The 6,000-nt window shown below is 38.3% G+C and overlaps 1 protein-coding gene and 1 long non-coding RNA gene across 9 annotated transcripts in view; one reads left to right on the top strand and one right to left on the bottom strand.

The window, feature by feature from the left end:
• CNTN4 (contactin 4) overlaps positions 1-6,000 on the bottom strand; it is a 1,016,652-nt gene that overhangs the window by 264,994 nt on the left and 745,658 nt on the right. The gene's annotated exons all lie outside the window — the stretch shown is intronic.
• LOC108535576 (uncharacterized) overlaps positions 1-6,000 on the top strand; it is a 43,223-nt gene that overhangs the window by 36,333 nt on the left and 890 nt on the right. For both annotated transcript variants that reach the window (XR_001887271.1, XR_001887272.1), the window contains one exon: positions 4,446-4,584. This is a non-coding gene — a long non-coding RNA (uncharacterized LOC108535576). The remainder of the gene's footprint in view (positions 1-4,445; positions 4,585-6,000) is intronic.

Below are 6,000 nucleotides of genomic sequence, written 5' to 3' on the forward strand. Positions count from 1 at the left end.
TGGAAAGACTGTATTTGGGCAGATCTGAGTTTGAAAACCATCTCTGCCACTTATTAGCTGTGTTGACTATGGGCAGGTCTTAATTTTCTCACAAATATAATGAGAATGAATGTTCTTTCTGTCAACATGAGAATCATGTGAAAAAATTTAATGAGATAATCTTTGAAAAGGTGCGAAGGCAAGCACAAGACCTTTCATGCTACAAGGCTGGTAGTCAGTATGTTTCTTCTGTTCATTGTGGAATGCTGTGATTCACTGCCAAAGCATATCCCAAACATTCCAACTAAGGAAAGGTTTCAAACAGCAAATGCACACTAGAGTGAGCTGTAGATGTGAATCAAAGGACATGATATTTATGCACATATTTAGGGAAAGATTACATGCCTCAAATTGTTCTTTTCAGGTATGAATACCCAGATCCTAATAGTTAACAACATGATATTTTTTCAAAGTCAAATAGCTATGTGTGTAAATGGGTATTATGTTAAAGTTTGTACACTCATGATTAGGCCTTTACCAGTAATATTTCCACATATATTTTTATTTATTTATTTATTTGTTAAAAATTTTTCCATCAGTTATTGGGATACAGGTGGCATTTGGTTACATGAGTAAGTTCTTTTTTTTTTTTGGAGATGGAGTCTCACTCTGTCGCCAGGCTGGAGTGCAGTGGCATGATCACGGCTCACTGCAACCTCCATCTCCCAGGTGGAGATGGAGGTTGCCTCAGCCTCCTGCCTCAGCCTCCTGAGTAGTTGGGACTACAGGAGTGCATCATCACGCCCAGCTAATTTTTGTATTTTTAGTAGAGACAGGGTTTCACCATGTTGGCCAGGATGGTCTTGATCTCTTGACTTCGTGATCCACCCGCCTCAGTCTCCCAAAGTGCTGGGATTACAGGTGTGAGCCACCATGCCCAGCCATGAGTAACTTCTTTAGTGGTGATTTGTGAGATTTTGGTGCACCCATCACCCAAGCAGTATACACTGCACTATATCTGTAGTCTTTTATCCCTTGCCCACCCTTCCTTTCTTCCCCCCAAGTCCCCAAAGTCCATTGTATCATTCTTTTATTTTGTTTTATCTACTTATTTATTTAGATGGAGTCTCGCTCTGTTGCCCAGGCTGGAGTGCAGTGACACGATCTCAACTCACTGCAAGTTTTGCCTCCTGGGTTCATGCCATTCTCCTGCCTCAGCCTCCCAAGTAGCTGGAACTACAGGTGCCCGCCACCATGCCTGGCTAATTTTTTGTATTTTTAGTAGAGACGGGGTTTCACTGTGTTAGCCAGGATGGTCTCCATATCCTGACCTCGTGATCCACCCACCTTGGCCATCCAAAATGCTGGGATTACAGGAGTGAGCCACCATGCCTGGCCTCATCGTATCATTTTTATGCCTTTGCGTCCTCATAGCTTAGCTCCCACATATCAGAGAGAACATATGATGTTTGGTTTTCCATTCCTGAGTTACTTCACTTAGAATAATAGTCTCCAATCTCATCCAGGTCACTGCAAATGCTGTTTGGTTATCCTTTTTTATGGCTGTATGGTATTCCATCATATATATATGCCATAGTTTCTTTAGCCACTCGTTGATTGATGGGCATTTGGGTTGGTTCTACGATTTTGCTATTGTGAATTGGGCCACTATAAACATGCACGTTCAAGTATCTTTTTTGAGTAATGACTTCTTTTTCTCTGGGTAGACACCCAGTAGTGGGATTGCTGGATCAAATGGTAGTTCTCCTTTTAGTTCTTTAAGGAATCTCCACACTGTTTTCCATAATGACTGCACTAGTTTGCATTCTCACCAGCAGTGTGGAAGTGTTCACTGTTAACTGCATCTACACCAACATCTACTGTTTTTTGATTATGGCCATTCTTGCAGGAGTAAGGTGGTATCACATTGTGGTTTTGAGTTGCATTTTCCTGATCATTAGTGATGTTGAGCATTTTTCATATGTTTTTTGGCTATTTGTATATCCTCTTTTAAGAATTGTCTGTTCATGTCCTTAGTCCACTTTTTGATGGGATTGTTTGATTTTTTTTTCTTATTGATTTGTTTGAGTTTGTTGTAGAGTCTGGATATTAGTCCTTTGTCAGATGTATAGATTGCGAAGATTACTTCCACTCTGAGGGTTGTCTGTTTACTCTGCTGACTGTTCCTTTTGCTGTGCAAAAACTCTTTAGTTAGGTCCCAGCTATTTATCTTTGTTTTTATTGCATTTGCCTTTGGGTTCTCTTGGTCATGAAATCCTTGCCTAAGCCAATGTCTAGAAGGTTTTCCGATGTCATCTACTAGAATTTTATAGTTTCCGGTCTTAGGTTTAATTCCTTAATCCATTTTCAGTTGCTTTTTGTATAAGGTGAGAAATGAGGATCCAGAGTTATTTTATCTCCAAAGCCTTGGTACTTGGCTAATGATCAGTAGCAGCAGGCACTATGAGACAGAATACGTTATGGATAATGCTCTATCACTGTGACCATCACACTAATAGCAACAATAGAATTGACTTGCAGACTATATTGCAGTCATACCATGTGGCCAAGTACTTTTCTTATTTGATCTCATTTAATTCCATTATACTTTAAACTCCCAATTTATAGGTGACACAGCTGAAACTCAGGGAGGTGCAGCACCTTCTTCACACACCTGGGAAGTGGCCAGAAGATACAAACTCATGTGTTGTCTCTTTCCAGAGTTACTGCTCTGAAGCACCATAATCTGTGGCATCGTCAATGATGTCATAAAGTCAGTGAAAAAGAGCTTTCAAATCAGTTACTTGACATGCCAGAGACACAAAAAAAGTTCATTTCAATAAAATTTACACTCAGTGAACATGGAAAGAAATTCACATTTCAACACACAGTGTGATGGGTTGGTATAAGTACTTTGATTTCAAATCTATTCCTCTGCTTTTCTTTGTGGATGGGCATTCAACATGGAGATTTTAAATGTTAGGTGCAAAGTGTGAAGTTGAACAAGGAGAAAACAAACAGAAACAACTCTATTAAGAAGCAGGATTGTTGCCTTGTTAGGAAGGTAGCTAAACAATTACACTTGGGTTGTATTCCCTTTAGCAATTGGTCACTAAAGATATGACTGAATAAATAATGTATGTGTAAAACAAGGAATTAATATCCATGCACCATTGTTTCTCAAAATAGCCTGTCTTTCAAGCTTTATATGCAGTTCATTGACATGTGATGTGTAGAATTTTAAAAAATAAATACCTCTACTTTTTGGTGATTTCATTTGTCAGCATTTTATATAACTTTTTCCAACAGCCATGTGCTAAGGATTGTACAGTTGTGTGGCAGATGTGTTTTCATATCATATTTGTGAAGACAGCTGTCCTTTATTCTCCTATGGAATGTAATATCTGAATTTCATTTTAAAATGAGATTAGAAAATATGCTATAGTATTTGGAAAGTGTTATCTCATTGAGACTAGAGAGGAAGTGATTTAGCAGTTATGTTCCTGGAGGAGTGGATGTGTACAAAGGCCTTAAAGCTGCAATATGCTATCAATAATAAAAAGTCTTAATATAGGAAAACATTTGGAATTCAGGTCATGGAGTAAATCAGAGAGTAAGGGGAAAATGTCCACATATTTCTTGTCTGGGAAATTTTTAAATATTTAGAGCTGGGGAAGAAGTATCTTATCATAAATACCTGAATATAGTCTAGAGGAAATAAAATCAAGAGGGTCCAAGACCTTTTTTGAGAAGTAATTAACAGTAAATAAGAAAGAGTAATTTATTTAGGTCATAATTAATGGACTAGCCATTACACATATGGACAGGAAGAGCTGAAGCTATTCACAGGGTGGGATGACTCAGAGGAGGGTATAAAAAGTTTAGTTTTAAAATGGCCAGGAAAGGTTAATGAGATAATATCACACATCATAGCTTGTTAAGAATCCACAGAGAGAAGGGAGAAAAGAAAAAAGGAAAAATGATACAGTAACCATGCATGTAATACATGTATTATTTAATGCAAGTCAAAAAATACCAATTCACTTTTTTCCTGACTTGGGTAGACCTGGATTCTATTAATTCTCTCAGGGTGGCCTTTGAACAAGAAATTGTCAGCACTAGTTCCCTTTGTTATTGCTTCCTTTTGAAAGAAGCAATCAGTAAGGAGATCAATATCAACTTGGAAAAATGGTCAAGTGATATATCTGTTATGAATATGATCTCCATAATGATGATTACACCATTTATAAAAGAAAAGAGGTATTTTGGAGAGTAACTTTAAAACCCACTATCATGCAGCAAATTTAAAGTTATATCTTGACTCTCTGCCATTTGCTCCCTGTGTGTGTGTGTGTGTGTATGCACAGTTTATGGTTTCCTGGATTGAAGAGACTTGTAGTGAAAATAAATCCAAATTTACAAAACCTGAGTTATAAAGCTGTATTTTTTACATTCTTTCCACTTAGGAAGAAGGAAGACTGGACTTCCCTGTAAGAGAGTATTTAGCAAGAGGAAGAACTGCATGATGGTTTAACTCTCTGGTTTTGGAGTCAGAAGGACCTCAGTATAAACTTAGCACTCTTACTTTCTACCTGTATGATGTAGGTGAGTTACTTAATCTCCTTGAACTTCAATTCTCACTTCTAATGTCAGGACATTAATTCCTATCTCATAGGACTTTCTGAAGATTAAGATTATGCATGTAAAGCACTTAAGATGCTGCCTGGTCCAAAGTCAGTAGTCTATAAATGTTAGCACTATCAGTATGATCTTTGAGCATCCAAAGGAAAGTTTACAGAAATTGACTCACTGGGAGTAACTTCCACCAGATAAAGTAGTCAAGTCAACCCTACTGTGGCAAAAACAAAACAAAACAAAAAAACTGATAAGACTTAAAATATATCCTCTTCTGCTAGTCCTAATTATGTTTTCAAGTCAAGATTGATGCTGAAATGAATCAGATATCTTATCCTTTACATTGCATGAATTGTATTCTTTATAACACATTTAAGGTATATGCACATATACCCTGGATTCAGATAATTCTTCATGAGAAATTCTTCCTATAATCTTATGGTCTGAGAAAGCTTGTGTTACTTAAAATATTGTTTCTATAAAACAATAAAATTGATATTTCTCTACCTTTTTAAAACTTTTAAGTTTAGGGGTACATGTGCAGGTTTGTTACAGGTAAACTTTGGTCATGGGGGTTTATTGTACAGATTATTTCATCACCCAGGTATTAAGCCCAGAACCCATTTGTTATTTTTCCTGATCCTCTCGCTCCTCCCACCCTCCACCACCTAATAGGTCCCAGTATGTGTTGTTCCCGTTTATGTGTCCATGTGTTCTCATCCTAGCTCCCACTTGTAAGTGAGAACATGTGGTATTTGGTTTTCTGTCAACTTGCTGAGGATAATGACCCAGTACCTTTTTTAAAGGATGTAAAAATATGTGATTTTTGGCTGGGCACAGTGGCTCATGCCTGTAATCACAGCACTATGGGAGGCCGAGGCAGGTAGATTACTTGAGGTCAGGAGTTCGAGACCAGCCTGGCCAACACGGAGAAACCCTGTCTCTACTAAAAATACAAAAATTAGCTGGGTGTGGTGGCATGTGCCTGTAGTTCCAGCTGCTCAGGAGGCTAAGGCAGGAGAATTGCTTGAACCTGGGAGACGGAGGTTACAGTGAGCCGAGATCGCACCACTGCACTCCAGCCTGGGTGACAGAGCAAGACTCCATCTAAAACAAAACAAAACCTGACATTAATTACCCCAGTTTGTTGGCAGTCTAAAGTAAGTGACCAGGAGGCTGGGCGCGCCTGTAGTCCCAGCTACTCAGGAGGCTAAGGCAGGAGAATGGCGTGAACCTGGGAGGCAGAGCTTGTAGTGAGCCGAGATCACGCCACTGCACTCCAGCCTGGGCGACAGAGTGAGACTCTACCTCAAAAAAATAAAATGAAATAAAAAATAAAATAAATAAATAATAAATAAAATAAAATAAATAAAAAATAAAATACAA

Source organism: Rhinopithecus bieti, unplaced genomic scaffold (genome assembly GCF_001698545.2).
Source record: "Rhinopithecus bieti isolate Rb0 unplaced genomic scaffold, ASM169854v2 scaffold_12640, whole genome shotgun sequence".
In the NCBI taxonomy this organism is placed as follows: Eukaryota; Metazoa; Chordata; class Mammalia; order Primates; family Cercopithecidae; genus Rhinopithecus; species Rhinopithecus bieti.